The sequence below is a fragment of the Hibiscus syriacus genome, unplaced genomic scaffold (genome assembly GCF_006381635.1).
Source record: "Hibiscus syriacus cultivar Baekdansim isolate YM2019G1 unplaced genomic scaffold, ASM638163v2 tig00003435_pilon, whole genome shotgun sequence".
Lineage (NCBI taxonomy): Eukaryota > Viridiplantae > Streptophyta > Magnoliopsida > Malvales > Malvaceae > Hibiscus > Hibiscus syriacus.
In genome coordinates this window covers 1,178,451-1,196,858 of record NW_024061971.1, presented here as the reverse complement: position 1 = coordinate 1,196,858, position 18,408 = coordinate 1,178,451, and the positions used below count along the sequence as shown (strand labels likewise).

General features: G+C 32.6%; 2 non-coding genes and 2 pseudogenes across 2 annotated transcripts; 3 read left to right on the top strand and 1 right to left on the bottom strand.

Moving 5' to 3' along the window:
• Positions 1-49: 49 nt before the first annotated feature.
• LOC120177421 lies at positions 50-3,638 on the top strand (annotated as a pseudogene).
• Positions 3,639-6,158: 2,520 nt separating this feature from the next.
• Positions 6,159-9,297, bottom strand: LOC120177410 (annotated as a pseudogene).
• A 7,711-nt stretch (positions 9,298-17,008) lies between these two features.
• On the top strand, positions 17,009-17,171 carry LOC120177485. Its single transcript, XR_005521415.1, has one exon. It is a non-coding gene; the product is annotated as a U1 spliceosomal RNA (small nuclear RNA).
• A 685-nt stretch (positions 17,172-17,856) lies between these two features.
• Positions 17,857-18,014, top strand: LOC120177492. The gene has a single exon (XR_005521417.1). It is a non-coding gene; the product is annotated as a U1 spliceosomal RNA (small nuclear RNA).
• The last annotated feature ends 394 nt before the right edge of the window (positions 18,015-18,408 follow it).

The window sequence follows — 18,408 nt, the reverse complement described above, 5'->3', positions numbered from 1 at the left end:
ACACAAGAAGCCTCCTCCTTCCACGGCCACAAAGAAACTCCACATTTCACCATCTCAATCCCCCAAACTTATTATTCCCCCTCTAAACCCAAACAATTTCTCCGTCTCATCTCTCTCCTTTCTTCATAAAATATCTCCTTCACACCCAAAGTTCATCGTCAATCGTCATCATCTTTCTCCGTTCACCATGACAACAACAACTACTTCTTTGCTCCAATCCAACACTTTGAACTTTAAACACTCTTTACCTCTTCATCTGCCTCCTGTTTCCACTCCTCGCTTATTTAAATTCAGCGGAACATTGGCCTTGAAAGGCCACCGTTCGGCTAAGTTCGCTGTTAAATGCTTTTTCTCGTCGGAGCAGAGGAAACATTTGACGAGCTCGAGTTTGGGTTCCAACAACCAATTGAGTTCCAGCCCGATTGATAAAAACCCATTCGAGATTGTTGCTCAAACAATCTCCAGAGCTTTGAACGCATTAAAAAGGCCGGCTATAGCTGCTGTTTTATTGGGTTTGTTGCTAATGTACGATCCTAATAACGCAGCTTTGGCTGCATCCGGTGGGAGGATGGGGGGAAGGTCTTTTTCTTCGAGTTCTTCGAGGAGTTATTCGGTTCCTAGGAATGGAGGGTCGCGTTTTTCTTCGTATTCGGTTCCTTATTACGCGCCTGCTCCGTTTGGTGGTGGTGGGTTTTACATGGGGCCAGCTTTTGGGGTTGGTGTTGGTGCCGGTTCGAGTTTGTTATTTATTTTGGTTGGGTTTGCTGCCTTTGTTTTGGTTTCCGGCTTCCTTTCGGATCGGTCTGAGAGCAGTGTGCTTACTGCTAGTGAAAAGACTACTGTTCTTAAGCTTCAGGTAAGTTTTTGGATAATTTTAATTGGTTTTTACTTGTTCTTTTACTTTAATCAACTTTGAATAGGTGTAAAGTTCTCAAATGTATGTTTAGCATTACTGAACTGATTACTGTTCGTTCTGTAATTATGAAAAAGTCTATCTTTTGTGTATGCCAATCTCCTAGTAATGATGGTGAAGTTGATTTTAGGTTAGAATAAATACTGTGTTATAAGGAATTGTTCCATTGTTTTTGTATAATTGATACAAAACAACAAGTTGATATCCATTTTCCAAGAGTGAGAATGCTACTGATCAGTTGTGTTTACAAATGTAAGATATGAAGTACTGGTTCTCGAATGCATCGATAAATACATGGTTAATTGACATGTGAAAACTAGGAATATCAACTGCATATATTGAATGTGAAATAAAAATTATATAGTGGAGGGTTGCTTAAATGTGAATTTTAGTAGAATCTTTATAGTCAAATAGTGTTTATATGAATTCCCTTTTTCTCATTAAGTATTGAGACTATATTCTGTATGAAGAATTGTTATGTAAAATGAGCTAGACAAGGAAGTAAGATGGGCACACAATTCTGATGATTACCATTACTAATGAAGTTCGATTGCCATTTGCTCATATGTAGTCTCACTATTGTTTTATTAGGTTGGGTTGTTGGGTATGGGACGGACTCTTCAAAAGGATCTTAATAAGATCGCTGAAGTGGCTGATACCTCTAGCTCTGAGGGTCTAAGCTTTGTATTGACAGGTAAAGCTTTCTAAGATCTTTCTATAGTTTAAGGTTTTGAATCTTATTGGATTAAGTGTAGATGTTCTACACATTATGTAGAAAATGCTCTTCCTTTTTAACTGTTGTAGCAATTATTTTTGCACTATCTCAGTATCTCCAGTATTAACCTCGTCATAAAGAAAATATAATATCCTTAGAGGGCATGCACATATTTTATAGCTCTATAGCCTAATTATGCTATTTGCTATTCTGAAATCTGCTTTTGAGAATAAACACTGTAGGGTAGCTAATAAAATTGCTGACGTACAATTATTACAACAAGGGGCATAAGCTTTTTACTCATTTAGTGGCTTAGTTTGATTGAAATGCACATAGATACCATTCATTACATTGCTTCCTCTTATTTTGCCAATGGTTAAATGATATTTCCCATACAATGAATGGGCATAAAGCTGCAATCTTTCTTCTCTCTGTTTTACTACAGAAATACTTGTAACATGTATAAGGTGACCTGGTTCTAAGTAGTGTATGCCTGCTATTTTTCTTAACCATGTCAAGTTCAATGTCTGTCAGAATGGTTATCTTAAATCCCTCTTTTTTATGTTTGCAGAGACAACATTAGCTTTGCTTCGCCATCCTGATTATTGCATATCTGGTTATTCATCTGTACGTTACCTTCTGTAATATTTTGTTTGTGTTCCTTGTTGAACGAATTGCGTATGTGGATATGCTTTTTTTGTAACTCAAGTCTTGGAGAATAGTTTAAAGACAATCACATGCTCTGTGGTAGATATAAAGATTCTTTTGCATGCATATAATTTTCTCAAAAATCAAAACGTTGCCACACTCTGAAGTTTATGTAAGTTGGTAATTACTTAGGTAGTAATATTTCAGCCGATCTCATTAATTGGGCGACAGACATTAAGTCTCTGATTCTGGATGTGAGTGTGTCTGTGGCAGTTTGTTTTGGGTGCTCTTACTGTGGATGTAAGAATTCCATTGAAGATAATATTTTAGTTGGAAAGGTAAGGGTTGAAGATATCCGGGACTGTCATTCTTTGCATTCCACATTGACCATATGACTTGAGGGTCCTTTTATTGTAGTAATCTCTTTAAAGTATACCATTGTTGTAATTTTGACATATTATATATCTTCAGGTTGATGTGAAACGGAGCATAGATGATGGGGAGAAACGCTTCAATCAACTCTCTATTGAAGAACGGGGTAAATTTGATGAAGAGACTCTAGTGAATGTGAACAATATTAAAAGACAAAGTACAAGTAGTCATAAAGCTAGTGGATTTAGCAATGAGTACATAGTGGTAAGCCCTTACTTAAGTTATAGTTACTGCAAATATATTGGGTTGAATGTATTTAAGACATCATTATGGAAAGCAATGTGTATTTTCATATCATTCATCCGTTCATTGAGTTGTATCGGGTAACCGATAGAGGAATCCACAAACTTGGTTATGACGGGTTGCCATTTTAAGTTTCAGAGGGAATAAGGACTGTAAGTCTAGTTTCGAGTTAATAATATCCATAATATCATCTTTTGTTTATAACCAATTTCTGAAACTTCAGATAACAATATTGGTGGCTGCTGAGGGAGTGCATAGATTGCCTCCCATTAATGGAAGTGGTGACTTAAAGGAAGCCTTGCAAAAGCTTGCCTCCATCCCTTCAAGCAAAATAATGGTAAGAATTGTCTTATTCCCCCGAATTACGAGTACTTGAGATTGCTCATTCCTGATATTTCCTTGATTCCCATTCAGGCAGTTGAGGTCTTGTGGACCTCAAAATGAAGATGACACATTATCGGAGCGAGAACTACTCGAAGACTACCCACTTTTGAGGCCTCTATAAGATTTTATAACTAGATACCTTGTATCTTTAGGTATGAATTGGAACTGCTTCTTAAATCTGTGTTCATTTGTATATAATAATACTGAGGTTCTGATCATCTAAAGATCGATGTTGTGTAGTGAACTAGATTGCATACATATTGAGGAGAGGGTATATATTTGCTTGAAAGATTAGTTTTTTTCCCCTTGTTCTCTTGATCCAACTCCAAGATTTTGACCACTACTAGTACTTGTTCACCGCATAGCTTAGCTTTTATATATATATATATATATATATATATATATATTTTATTCTATGTTGCTCCGACTCTTGAAAAGGCGACGAGGTGCGCTGTAAAAGGAGCGTTGGACTAAATTATTTAAGTTCATTATTAATTTTTGTTTATAATGTTGGACTTTATGAGACAAATAGAAAAATGATAATAATCACTGGACGCATGGTTAATAATGTTGTTATGATGAAAAGTTAGATCATTAACATATATATATATATATATATATGAGATAAAATCCACTTACCCTTATGTAAAACTTTTAATTTTACATTTTTTGTTTTTTTTTCAGTTAATATCTTCTCATTTCTTATTGTTAATATCAACTATCTATTTTAGCTAATTCAACGGTTTCTAAATCTGTGCAAAACTATTTTAATTTTACACATTGTAATTGTAATTGTTTTACGCTTTTTTAGTTTTACGCTTTTTTAGGATCATTAGATGAAGGAAAATCAAAGACTAAGATTAACTTATTGTTTTTTTCCAATAATATCTTATCATTTTCTACTGTTGATCACATCTTTGATTTCCCCTCATCCAACGATCCTAATAAGTAGGGGTGAGCAAAACTCGATTCAACTCGAAAAATCGATTTTTTTTCAATTTCGAGTTATTTGAGTCAACTCAAATTATCAATTTGGTTTTTGAGTTCGAGTCGAGTTGAAATTTCAAAATTTTGAGTAGCTCAAAAAATAAAAAAAATTTGGATGAGTATTTTGACAGATTTGCGGTCTGGTCCTTGATTTCCTATTTCTTCAATTCCTTCTTCGTTTTAAGTCAAGTTTTTACTAAATTTGAACCACATGCTCATAGAATACATATGTACTTTCAATTCCACTTTTGATGACAAATTTTCTATTTTTTTCAATTTAGTCTCTCAGTTTTCAATGATTTCCGTATTTCTTCAATTCATCCTTCATCTTAAGAACGTTCTTTTATTAAATTTAAGCCATATGCTCCTCTACCACTATAAAATACCTACGTAACTTCAATTTTTTTTACTAAAGATATACTCTCTTGTTTTAGTTTAGTCCTTTAACTTTGCATTTTACTCAATTTAGTCTTTTGACTACAATTGTTTACAAATTATTTCTTCACATCAATTCTTTGACTTTTTTTATACTCCCATTAATCTTATGCTTTTATAATTTTAGATTGTATGTGATATTAAATAGTATTGTAATGTTAAAATAATATGAAAATATATATATACATATATTATACGATTAAAGAAAGTCGAAAAAATAGAATAAATCCGTACTATACTACTATAAATAAGTACAATTAAATTTGTATAAAAACTCGAACAACTCGTCTCGAAAAACTTTTAAGTTAAGTTCGAGTTATAAAATATGAATCGTCAGCTTGAATAATTCGAAATTTTTTTACTCAAATCGATCAAATGATCACCCCTACTAATAAAATGTAAAACTTTTTAGTTTTATATTCCCTTTCGTTTTTCCTTTTTGAAAAGTAATGAGTTCCCAATTGGATTTGAGGCATGAAAGAAATAAACCAACATTCAATTTCTTAATCACAGCACTACTTCGAAAACTTTAACCAACCCAACTTGTAACTTCACTGCTCAAATCTTATTAGTTGTACTAAAATTTGTACAATCCATAGGGCCTAATTTATTGATTATTTATAAACTCATTTGAGTTTCATAGTTTCTATACTCATAATAAGAAAAGAAAAATTAGGGTGTCACATAACACCCCAATCTAATACATAGCATACTTGATTATTTTTCATAACATGTTATATTCTATTTTTTTAAATAATCTGAAATAATTTTAATATAATATTTATTTAAAATCATTTTTAATTATTGATAACACATTCTATAGATATAATTATATTTTATTAATATTATATAATTATATTGTATTTAAAATTATAAAATATATTTGAATTAAATGATAAGATAACATCAAAGTCGGCTAAAATGAGGTCATAACGTGCATTGGAACATGATGGTCACTTGTGGGGCCAATCACAAAGGGATTAACATGCAATGCATGGGAATGGAACATGATGGTCACTTGTGGGGCCAATCACAAAGGGATTAACATGCAATGCATGGGAATGGAACATGATTCTCAATCTCATTGACATTATCCCATTCCTCTCTATACCCCCATTGGGGTCCCATCTAATTTACTCCCCCTTTGAACATCCCCAATCATTGAAACTCTGAGTTAAAAAATTAATATCTGACATCAAACTACTTACCACTTGATCCAATCCGACAGGTGATTTTTCTATCAAATATTAAAGCTCTTAGAAAACTTGTCATTGGCCAGCTGTCCCTTTTATCTTTTATTATTATCATTTATTATTTTTCCTTCTAGTTGAACATGATTGACCTGCCCTGTTAGAAATGGCAATATGCCTATTCATTCAATGTGTAAAACATAGAAAGAAATTGGACCAAAAAGGGTTGTTTTCATATTATTTCAGCCTCTAAAAATGTAGAGAATGTTCAAAAGAATGAAGAGTCTTACATTATATATCAACAGCATCAACAGGAAGGGAAGTTGTCCTATGAAGAGCGTGAGGAAGCAGTGATCCAGTAAAGAAATTCTGAGCAGTGATCATGTCCTTAACTCTCGGAGATTCTATCGGGTTGCAGTACCGGCCCCCTCGGTTATGTGAATTGGGAAAGATTTTGTTATTGTCATGGAAGTTGGAGTTAGAATGCTCGTTTGGGGCAAAAGTTGATACTGACTGGACCTCGTCGGTTTTGTTCTTCTCTTCGTCACTGCAGTTTGAAGAGTCTGATACAATTCCTAATTGTTTATCTCTAAGTTCTTTTAATTCCATCTGGTGCTTTGCCTTGAGCCATCTGAGTTCCTGTTGGACTTCGTTCTCGGAATTGTCGGAGATATCGCAGTATAATGAAGGAGCTGTGGAGAAAGAACGAGAACCTTTCAAACATTGGATTGGATTACTTGTAGGAGTTGGGGTTTCCCTTTCTTCTCTCGCTTCTTTCTCGTGTTTGCCGATAAAGATTGATCCGGTTTTTCAAACTCTCCGTCTAAATGTCTGTGTCTAGATACCTCCAGGCTATGTTCGTGGCTTTCTTTCTGATCCCATATTTCCTGGTAATGCATATTGTCCGATTGGCTCGATTCATTTGGTGCATCATCTGTCATGCAATGCTTGGATTCCTCGACCTGAAATGTAATCTCTTCAAATCGGCCATGCATTGAAGCACATCCAGTTCTGCAACACTGAGAAGACGCGAGTCTTTGGCACCTCCATTATGCGTCAAAAAATCTAAAAGGGAACCAGTAGATGTATGGTTCGAAGCACAATTGTGACAAAAGTTTCGATTCGAAAAACGGGTGTTTCCTCGATTCCTGGTCCTGTCTCCACTCGGGTACTAAGGAGGCGATCTCTCCGTCAATCATACTGGCTATTTCGTCACATCTTGGTCAGTGATATCCATTCTGCTACCATTTCAGTAGCAACACTCAGTGCTGTATCAGTTTCAACATCGAATGGAAATATATATTTCTGATACGACCTGTTAGTAGACAAAAAGCGAAACTCGAGTCAGATCTCTGCAAAGTAAAGTCGAGAACAAATGTTAAGAAGTTTCTAACCTTCTTTATCCACAATCCGGAGTCTCAGAAAGATACCACCATCATCTCCCATCCTCCCCTTGATGCTTACGTCTACATTTGCAGCATGCTCATCCTCCTGATGTTCGAAAAGCTCAATTCCACTCTGTTCAATTTCAGCAGGATGATACCCCCACTCATTCGGTGTTTCATAACCATAATCGTTCGAGTATCCGTTACCATAAGAATTACTACTGTGATGAAGTTCGAGATATGGTAGCCTAAGGAGGGGACCCATATCATCATATTCCCTTCCATAAGCATCTCTAGATGTCTCAAATCAGATTCACAATCATCAATCTGGAGAAAAGGATCACTTAACAACTCTCTCGCAGAAAGCCTCAAGACACGGTTGCCAAACATTTCTCGACAAATTGTCGAACTTCAGGATCCTTAACTTTATACAAAGCATCTGGTTTTCTACCCTAAAAGTAACAACGCACGTCAATGAAAACCGGTCGTTTCAGCAGATGAAACAAAGCAAAAATAGCAAGTCAAGCAAAGTGAAAAGCCCTTACAGATATAACTTTCTTGTAGATTTGAGCCGGATGAGTACATTCACTATAAGGATATTCAAAAGTAACCATTTCTAAAATGCACATTCCAAAATGAATAAATGTCGACTAATTCATTGTAGGCTTCTTCGTAAACCTCGGGAGCCATAAACTCTGGTGTTCCTGGAGAGAAAAAGCAATCCCCCAAAAAACGGTGACTTTCATTTTATCGTCTTACCCCACTTCCATTACTCAAAAAAGTTGAACATTTATCATACAAGATTCCAACCAAAGTTCAGTTCAAGTAAACATACCGACACAGTGAGCTGCATGAGATTTCCGGAGGATCGCAGCGAGGCCGAGATCACCGATCTTAACTTCTCCTTGGTTGCCATTAACAAAAATATTATCACATTTTAGATCTCTATGAATCACAGGGGGGTCGTGGCTATGGAGATAAAGAAGGCCCCTCAAGATCTGCCTACACCAATGCTTCATAGCTCTGATGTTGACTCTCTTATGCTTTAGCCTATACCTATCATAGATCAAAAACCAAGGGAATCCCAACACAGACAAAAGATCAAACACCTAAACTACACCAAAAAGAAGCAAAATTTCAACATGTCTTTTTTTTACTTACTGTCTTAAAGTCCCAGAAGTGAACATTTCAGTGACAAAATTAATGTTCCTATTAGCAGTATCAACCCAGGAAGTATAAAACTTCATAATATTCTTGTGTTTCAATGTCTTGAGAAGATGAATCTCACAGTAAAGCCTTTCAAGATCTTCAGGGCTTTGAAGAAAATCATAGAGTTTGACTTGGTTCCAAGCAACTTCAATCCCTTCGTACTCATCAAATGCTCTATAACTGCAATAAAGATCAACCCTTTATATCAAATGGAGCTCAAATTCTGAACAAAAAGATGCATAGAAGCAAATTTGATGAAGAAATATGAAATGGGTATTGAAAAAAATGAAAAAAAAAATGGAGTTTTGATTCATACACTGTCTTTGAAGAACCTTTTCCAAGGATTTCATTGTACTGCAACAACAACAACAAAAGAGCTAAAAGAATAAAAAAAATGAAACTAGAAGATCAAAAAAAGGGGAGAAAATAAAGAAGGAAGAGTTAATTTGTTCATACTCTGCCATATCTTCCAGTTGGATCAACTTCAACAAACTCAGAGCAATCTGGTTCTTCAAGATGTAATAGACCATTCATCCTCAAAAGATTATATTTTGCTTAAATTATCCTTTTTACTCCCTTTTCCCTGTTATAACAGAGATTTTTCCTTGTAAACTGTGTAAGAAACAAGGGAAAATGGGTTTTCCCCCCTACAAAAATAGATAAATAGAATTAATTTATTGTAGCCTTTTTGGAGATGAAGAAAGAGAGAGAAGATAGAGGAAGATGAAGATGAGAAATGAGGAATTATTCACATGAAAAAAAGAACAGAGAAAGGAGGGTTGTGGAGTTAAAAGACAAGTTTTTTAGGCCAAATCTGCCACAATTTTTTTGAAGGGATACATTAAAAAGGGAGAAAAAAACACCCCATGAAAGAAGATGACAAACAGAAGACGAGAAATCTTTAAAAAAATATTAGAAAATGTTAAAAAACAAATTAAAGGTAAATTCATTAGAAAAACATGACCCCCACCTTGAGTTTGATGCTAAAAAACTGTTTCTTGTTCCAGTTTTTTACGTGTTAAAATTTGGACATTAATAAATACAAAACAGCTGCTTCTTTGACAAACAGTGTAAGATCTAACATTCTAACTATTCCTGTGTCCCCCTAAGACCTTAACCAAACAAAACTTCAACCTTTATTCAACCAACACCTTTGTTTTTGTGTTTACAACAATTATGCATTTATCATTCTTTTAAAAAGTAACATTATAAATGTATGTATAGTTTTAATAATATTTGATTTATTAAATAATATTATAAATTTTACGTAGAAGAAAATATGAAGAAATATATAAATGTAGTGTGAATGGTTAGAAAAAATCATTTAAATTAAAACTAAATAATATTGTATTATTATAAAAATATATATATTTCAATTGGAATTATCAAATACATAAAAACTTAAGATATAATTACACTTTATTAATCAAATATTGAGAATTAAAATTCCTAATACTATTATGAGTATAAATTACTAGAATAATAATTATATTCATACAATTATACAATGATATTCAATCCTGTTCTTAAAATTTACTAGAATTTAGAAGTAAGTGAACATTAGCTTGCTTAATATAAAATTGAAAAGGAAAGAAGAAAAAAGTCATCATTTTTCACTTGAATAAAGCTTGTTGAATTTTAAATGATTAGAAATTAAGTACCCTTAAATCCTACAGTGGACAAATTTATATGTTGAAGTTTACATAACTTCTATATAAGATAAATTTTCAAATATAAATAATCCCCTTACATAGGTGTCGTTTTGTTGAGTTTTTTTTACTATTCAAAGTTATAAAATAGACATCTGATTATTCATAATGTTCGAAATTAGTCCTTTTCTCTATAAATCATATCAACATTTTATTTTTTGATTTTGTTTAGTCTACAACGACAACGATTTTGATGTTAGTTGCCGACCGTAAGTTCTCTTCTCTCTTTGTTTCTTTCTAGTTTTTTTAAATAAGAATAACTATGCATTTGTGACACGTTTATCTTTATCTTTACGACATATTTTTCTTTGTCTTGGTATCACGTTTTTTGTCTTATTTTTTTTGTCGTTTAGCCGTTCTTTTTATTTTATGTTTTCTCATGATTGGATTTGACGACGTCACGACTGATCAATATAGCGTTTATTCGTAATCCAGTTGATCTTCCATGCTATGGACTCTACGATTTGGATACACGATTTTGCGATCGTAGATAGTTTCTCATAACGCACGACTCTGATTTGTAGTTCTCAGTGATATTTCAATAGTTTAATATTTTTTTTTGTGGTTCGTTTGTCGTTACAATTAAATTTTTTATTTGAGTCTTGTGGTTAGGTTTTTAACATTTTCTTATTGTAATTTTAGATATTCAATTTTCAATAAGACTAAAAGAACTCTATAAAAAAACTTAGTTCTTTTATTTTTTTTAGGAATTCAATCTTTTTTACTTTTTGGATTTAAATACTCAAATCTAACTATTGACGATATTAAAATTCTTCACTTAGATTCAAGATTACGTCACTTTTTAATTAAATGGATACTAGTTCAGTATTTTTTTTATTTTAAAATATCACATCAATAAATTTAATGAAAGAATTTTAATATTTACATTTAGACTTGGATTTTTTAATCTAAAAAGTTGAGGACTAACTTCTTATAAATAAAAGTATGACTCAATTTTAAAAATATATAAAAGTACAAGGACTTGAATCATATTAAACCGTATATATTGTTGATTTTTTACAGCTTTCAAGATAATTATACAGTAATTTGTACGATATGCGATAACGTGAGGAAAAGCCACCAACGTTAAATAATTAATTAATTAATTAAAATAAAAATCATAGTTTGACCACTTCTCATCTGATTCCGTGGATTGCCGTACGAAAATTTGGTCAATATTATACAAAAGCATTCTCCCAAAGCTAATGCCAAACCAGCACTTAGGATTCCCCACGAAACCTAACTACCTTTTCTTTTATTATTTTTTATATTATTAATTATGAAAAACAAATATTTTATTTAAATTAATTTAAAATATTAAAAAAACTTAATGTAAAAAAAATGTCTAAATTATACTTCAAGTTAATTTTAGATATTTAATTTTTTTTTAAAAAATAAATATCTAACGTTTTCTCTATTACACGTTTAAATATCTATGTAATAATAATCGTTAAAAAATTATTACATGACATGTGTTACTTTTCCTCCCCTAATTTCCCAACCCTCCCCTAATTTCCCAACCCTCCCCTGTGTTCCTTCTCCTCCCCAAGCCCGCCGCAGCTAGCTGTTAATCTTCCCTTTTCGGTTCAGTCATTTGGGGGCCATCTCAACCCCGTGTAACCCCCACCTTTGCGTATCAACACCGACGAGCATATTTCTCAATCTAATTGGAATTTCGGGGTTGAGGATTTTTAAATTTAGGAATTTTGACAGTAACGATAGGGAAAAAAAAGTAAGGAGTTTCGGCTGGCGACGTTAGATTGATCAACGGAGTTTTGGAGGCCAACGAAGATATGGAGGATTGAAATTAGGGATTTTAAAGATTTTAATTTTTTATATATAATTTTATAAAATTTGAGTTTTTATAATATATATATATATATATATATATATATATATAATTTTAATATTTTAATTTAAATAATAGTGACGTGTGCCACTTTTAGATACCTAAAAGTGTAATAAAAAAACATTAGACGTATATTTTTAATAAAAAATTATTTATGCACCTAAAATTAATTTAGGATATAGTTTAAACATTTATTTTTGTATTAAGCCTAAAAAATTAAAACTTAATGATAGAGTTCAATTTAAAAAAAAAATAATGAAACAATTCAATAAAATTTAATAATATCTTTAAACCTTTTTTTATTAGTCTAACGTTGAGTAAAATATTTAAAGAAATACTAATTACTAGTTGATCTAATAGGATTAAATTATTAGATCCATAATACCGTAATTAAAATCTTTACATTATAAATAGAACCAATTAGGTGACGTGACATGACACATGTTATATTATCGATTGGACACGTATAACGTGATACATGTTATATTATCAATTTTTAATTAGATCATTTTTTGGTAACGTGACACATATTTTTAATTATATCATTTTTGGTGACGTGACACATGCTATATTATCAATTGGACACGTGTAAAAATATCATATCAATAATGTGAAGTTCAGGGGTTAAAATGAAATTTTACCCTTTCATTAAACCTATTTATCTTTTCAATTTTGTAAAAACAATTATATAAATTTTATGAATTTAAATTTTTTAAAGAAAATATATAAATTAATTATAGTAATATTATAATAGAATTCAACTTGTTAAAAAACAAATATCGAATAAGAACAATTTGGTAAAATATACATTCTAATAATGCTTTATTCATTTAACCAAACACAATAATCTTACATTCATGCTAAATGAACCAAACACAAAATACAACATTCCTAGTAATCTTATTCTCCGGTAATCTTTTATTCCCACTGGTAATCTTATATTTCGTAAACCAAACACACCATTAGGAAAATTATATTTTTCGATCCATCTTCATCTACTCTACTCAAATCCATGAACTATTTTCATTGGAAACCCTCGGAGAAGGCCAGATCTAAAAGAGATCTTCTTTGAAATGTCTCCTCTCCTTTCATCGAGTTCCTAGATCAGTCATCCCCTTTTAAAAAAAAATATTTTTTACTTAAATATACTGAAGAAGAAAAAAGAAAGGAGCAAAGTGGCCAAGAAATACCTTCAAAGGATTTTCCTATTAATTTTGCTTTTTGGATACAAATTAGAAGATTTTTTGTTCTTTTCTTTTTGATTTGTTTATGTTTTTCTCTGATTTTTTTTCCTTCTTTTCCCCCCTAAAAAAGGTCCTTTGCATGGAGAGATGTCTTCATCTTTATAGAAGCATTGTTCCTCTCATGGACCTGTCAGAGAGGTGAACATCTCAGATGATGGAAAAGTAACAACGGTAACTGTGGAGGCTGACGCCGGCTTTGGTAGCTGGGTGTATTAATGAGGGCCATTTAATGTCCCCGATTTCTAGAGATCTTGCTGAATCGGCTTAGAGATTGGCGACGACGATGACTAGACAATATTAAGGTTAAAATGTTCTTAAGGTTAGGGTTTAATCCTAACCATGAGATCATCAACAGATCCAACGGCTAAGGATTGGTGGTGGCTAGGGTTTTGGGATGACATAATGTATGTGGGCTTTAGGGTTCACAAAATTTGGGATTGTTTTGTATATTGGGTTAGCTTTTAATTTGGATAATATAATTTGGACATTTAGCTTTATTTAATTTGGGCTCCAAATAAATCGGGCTAAATTGGTGGCTAGGGTTCAACGCATTCAAGGTTTAGAGTAGAGTCAGAGTTAATTATGTCATTTGCGAATGAAGTAAATTAGGTTAAGAGAGTGACACTTGTTTTTGTAATACTCGATTTGGATTAGTCGATTAATAGATGAGATATCGATAGTTATACAAAAAACAAATGGAATTGGAGGATCTTCGAATAAGGGTTTAATGCATATTTTTATCTCAACATTAATTTTTAATTCATGTTATAATATGTTATTATATAATATACATCAATATTTACATGATATTTAATACATTTCAAATAGTTTTATTAACTGAGAGATGTTATAAATATATTAATAATTTAAAGATGAAATTAATCTGTTCAAAAGTTTGAGAATCAACTTAAAATAAAATTATAGTTCGAGAACGCTAATACAATTAACTTATGATTTTATTTACATATTGTATTTTTTTTTTTATATTATAGGATGTTCAAATTATCCAAATTTGATTTCGACCCGTTCTTATAATAGTGAGTTTTTTTTAATAAAAAAATTTAAGATCAGATTTGAGTGTTTAGAGTGAAAAATTATCAATTTGTTATAATATTATAATCATTCTATGTATATTTAAAGATATTTAGTATGAATCTCCTTTTCTGTTTTTCCAATTATCTCCCTATCTTTACCAAATAAAATGAAAAAATATGAATAATTTTTATAATGTCTTGGTCTAATTTTTCAATTATCTCTCTATTTTTTTCGAATAAAAATGAGGAAAAAACTTATTTGTTTCACGTCTACTATGGTCGGAGACAAGTTTTAACTCTAGAACTAGAGTCGGATAAAAAAGCATAAGATATTAGATCGAATCAAGTTCAAGTGAAAACTTTAGATTTTCGGATTGAGTTTTGGACGACAAAAAATCCAATTTATACATGTCCTTTGTTATAATCATATCTAAAAATTACATATTTTTAAAATACGGATATTAATAATTCATTTATATAAAATTTGAAGTATTTAATATATTTTTATGGAAATAAAAAGTTTAGGTAAGATGAAGTTTTCCCTCGAAGCATTCGGACAGCTAAAAAAGACAACAAATTTCGTTGCGTTTCATGTGGTTTATATATTTATAATTACAAGAACAATGTGACCTATATGTATATTTTCCTATAAAAAATAAGATTACAATAATGCATTTTATTATTTACACAGTTTAAGAAAACAATTTAGTTCATCTTTAAAGGAAGGCCTGCAACATGTTGTACAACATTAACAAATAATTAATATTTTTTTTAATAACAGAATATTAAATTTAAATCTAAACTAAACGTTAGATATAGATTTTTTTAAAAAAAATTGAGTAACAAAACATAATAAAAATAATAGTTTAAATATTAAACATATAATGATTAAAATTAGTCCACATTATTCACACAAGCAGCTTGGTCAAGAAGTAAGAACACTAGAAGAGTATTTGGGCTTGGAAACAATGCCACATGCCACACAAGAATAAGCCACTTTTAAAGCCCAATCAACCATTAAAAATCTCCATATTTAGTAATAATAAAACCCTAGGTATATATAACTAAATTAAATCAATGCAAAAGCAAAAACCCAAAATTAAAAAGATTTTTTTTTTCAAAACCATATATATATATATATTATCTTTAAAAATGAGTGGTGCTCATTGCCTGAAAATTTTAGCAATTTGAGGAACTATTATTCTATCAGATTACAAGCTCTCGGGTTGTTTGCCACCTCTGTTGTTTCAATCTCGAAATCTATTGCTCCCTGTGCTGTCGAGAAACAAGTTTTCTGGGGAATTGCCAGAAATCAATACTACTTCAATAATGATATTCATGCTGTCAGGAAACAAGTTTTCAGGGCCAGTGCCAAAATCTATCTCAAATATCTACAGATTGTTACTGCTGGACTTGTCAAACAATAGCCTTTCTGGCACTGAGTTTCCAGCATTTGGACCAAATAGCTTAATTGCTTATGTTGATATTTCTTCCAATAATTTCTCTGGTAAAGTTACTGCGGGTTTTGCACGCTTCACATCGATGCTTTCGTTAAGTCAAAATGGCTTTTCCGGTCCATTGCCTGAAAATTTTAGCAATTTGAGAATGCTTAAACACCTTGGTCTTCATGACCACAATATCAGTGGTGAATTCCCAGCTTTCTTCTCTCAAGTGTCCTCTCTTCAAGTACTTAATCTTAGGAACAATTCCATCGATGGATCAATCTCCAATGATCTTTCGAGTCTTAGCAGCATCCAAATCCTCAACCTCTCCAACAACAACCTCAAGAGTGAAATTCCTCCAAGCTTGGAAAAACTTACAGGGATGATTGACACACCAGATGTCCCAGTAACACTTTCTGAAATCTTCAATTTTCCAGTTGAAATCCAACACTTGATAGTAAACTGGAAGAAATCAAAGCAAGGCCTCTCGATCAGAAACCGTGACATCTATACTTTCCTGGACTTGTCAAAGAACCAGTTCTCAGGAGAAATTCCACATTCATTAGGTGGTCTCAAAAGTTTGAAGCTACTTAACCTTTCATTCAATGAACTTTCTGGCAAAATCAGTGAGTTTTGGTGACCTGCAGAGTCTTGAGACCCTGGATTTGTCACACAATAACGTTATTTATATATTTCTTAGAGGGCTTGGGATGTAAGCATTTTTCATCAGAATTATAAGAATGACAGTGTCCTCATTAGTCTGTTTAACAATTTCCCCATGGAATGAAAATATTCATAGTTTCACTGCAAAAGCAAGATTATTGGAAACAACATGAATGAAATGAATCCGTTCTTGGTAGCCAAAGTGAACACTTAAGTCAAAAACCCACCAACTCCATTGAGGAAGGCTTTTGCAGACTCTTATATGTCTGATTTACAACCATTCTTAATCAGTGAGATAAAAAAACAAGGAAACATATTTTATTCTGTTCAGTAGTTTCGTGTATTCTTTGTAAATTTGTAAATCCGTCGCCGCTTCATTCAACTTCACCAACTCACCAGTCAGCTGGAAAAGCTCAAATACAGGAGACTGTTATTCGTGATAAAACATTAATCCCATATCGGCTGAGGAAGAGTAGGAACTGGGAGCTGGAGTTAATAAATAAGAGGCAACTAGCAACCTTACAACATACTTACCTGGACGGGGTCAATGGGTGATCAACAAGACTCATGGGCCTAGGTTAGCGACCTCCATTGCACTTGGGAGGGGCGCTCGCCTAAGGTCTCCCCAAAGTGGGAGAGCCTACGTCATAATTTGTGGCAGTGGGGGCCTGCGTTCGCGCGGCCCCCGTCCAATGTCAGTTCGAATGTTATCTTCGGTATTGTTTACATTGAATTTGCAGTTAATTGTGATTATGAGTCTAGTTCAAATTTTTCACCTCTTAAACCTGATTGTATCATATATATGGCATTTGTGTTTTTAATATAAATCAAATAATGATGACGAAAATCAGTGACATGTTTGGCAACACTAATAAACGAAGGTCGCATTTTGGATGAACGTGTAAAGCCACAGAAAAGTTTTTGCCCAAATTCTCAAAAATTTTAAAAACATCCAAGCTCAAGGTAAGCTATGCTTTGGTTTTTGCCATGGACATTGAATTACCTCACACCAAAAGCAAGAGAATACTGAAAAACAATATGAAATGGATATGTTCTTGGTAGCATTGATGCTAAAAGATGAGTAAACTTCGTTACGAAAACCCCAAACTCCATTGAGGACTTATTTTTGCATACTGATATCTTAGTTTATGACTATTAGAGTCCATGTTTGAATTACAGCCTTTGCTGTATCATTGAGATAACGAAACAAGGAATCAAATTCTTATCCGTTTATTAGTAGTCCCATGTATTCTTTAGCCCCACCAGTCTCCAGGATGTGGAGAATCATGATGAAGCACAATCCCATATCGAGTAAGAAAGAGGAAGAACCACGACCTGGACTGTATAAATAAGAGGCAACTAGCCACACTGAAAATTATTTCCTGGACGGGGTTACTGGGTGAACAACAAAACTCATGGCCTAGTTTATCGATCTCCATTGCACTTTGGGAGGTGTACTCGAAGGTCTCCCCAAAATTGTAGTCTATGTCATAATTTGTTTCAGTGGGGGCCTGTGTTCGTGCTGTCCCTCTCCTATCTCAGTTCAATTAATTTATTAACAAACTCAATTGATGAACTAAAGATAATTTATTAGCAATACAAATTAATGCCATAATTTAAAAGGGTAACTCGGGGGAAAGAAAGCCAATGTTTATGCGGAAGCAACTTCTATAAAAGTAAACATTTAAGTTTGTTTCTTCACTTGCAAAATTTGAAGGAAAAGAAATAAGAACGGATCTTTTATAAGTAACTTGAACTTCTCGTATTGCGCATAGATCGGAATTCGGATTATTGTACTCCGGTGGCCCCATGGATATACGTATTTGTTATGCCTCCGGATATCATCTCCGAATATCATCGATTATAAAACAATGAATAGACATCTATCATCTATTGGACAAGACTTATAAATAAGATTATATTGTC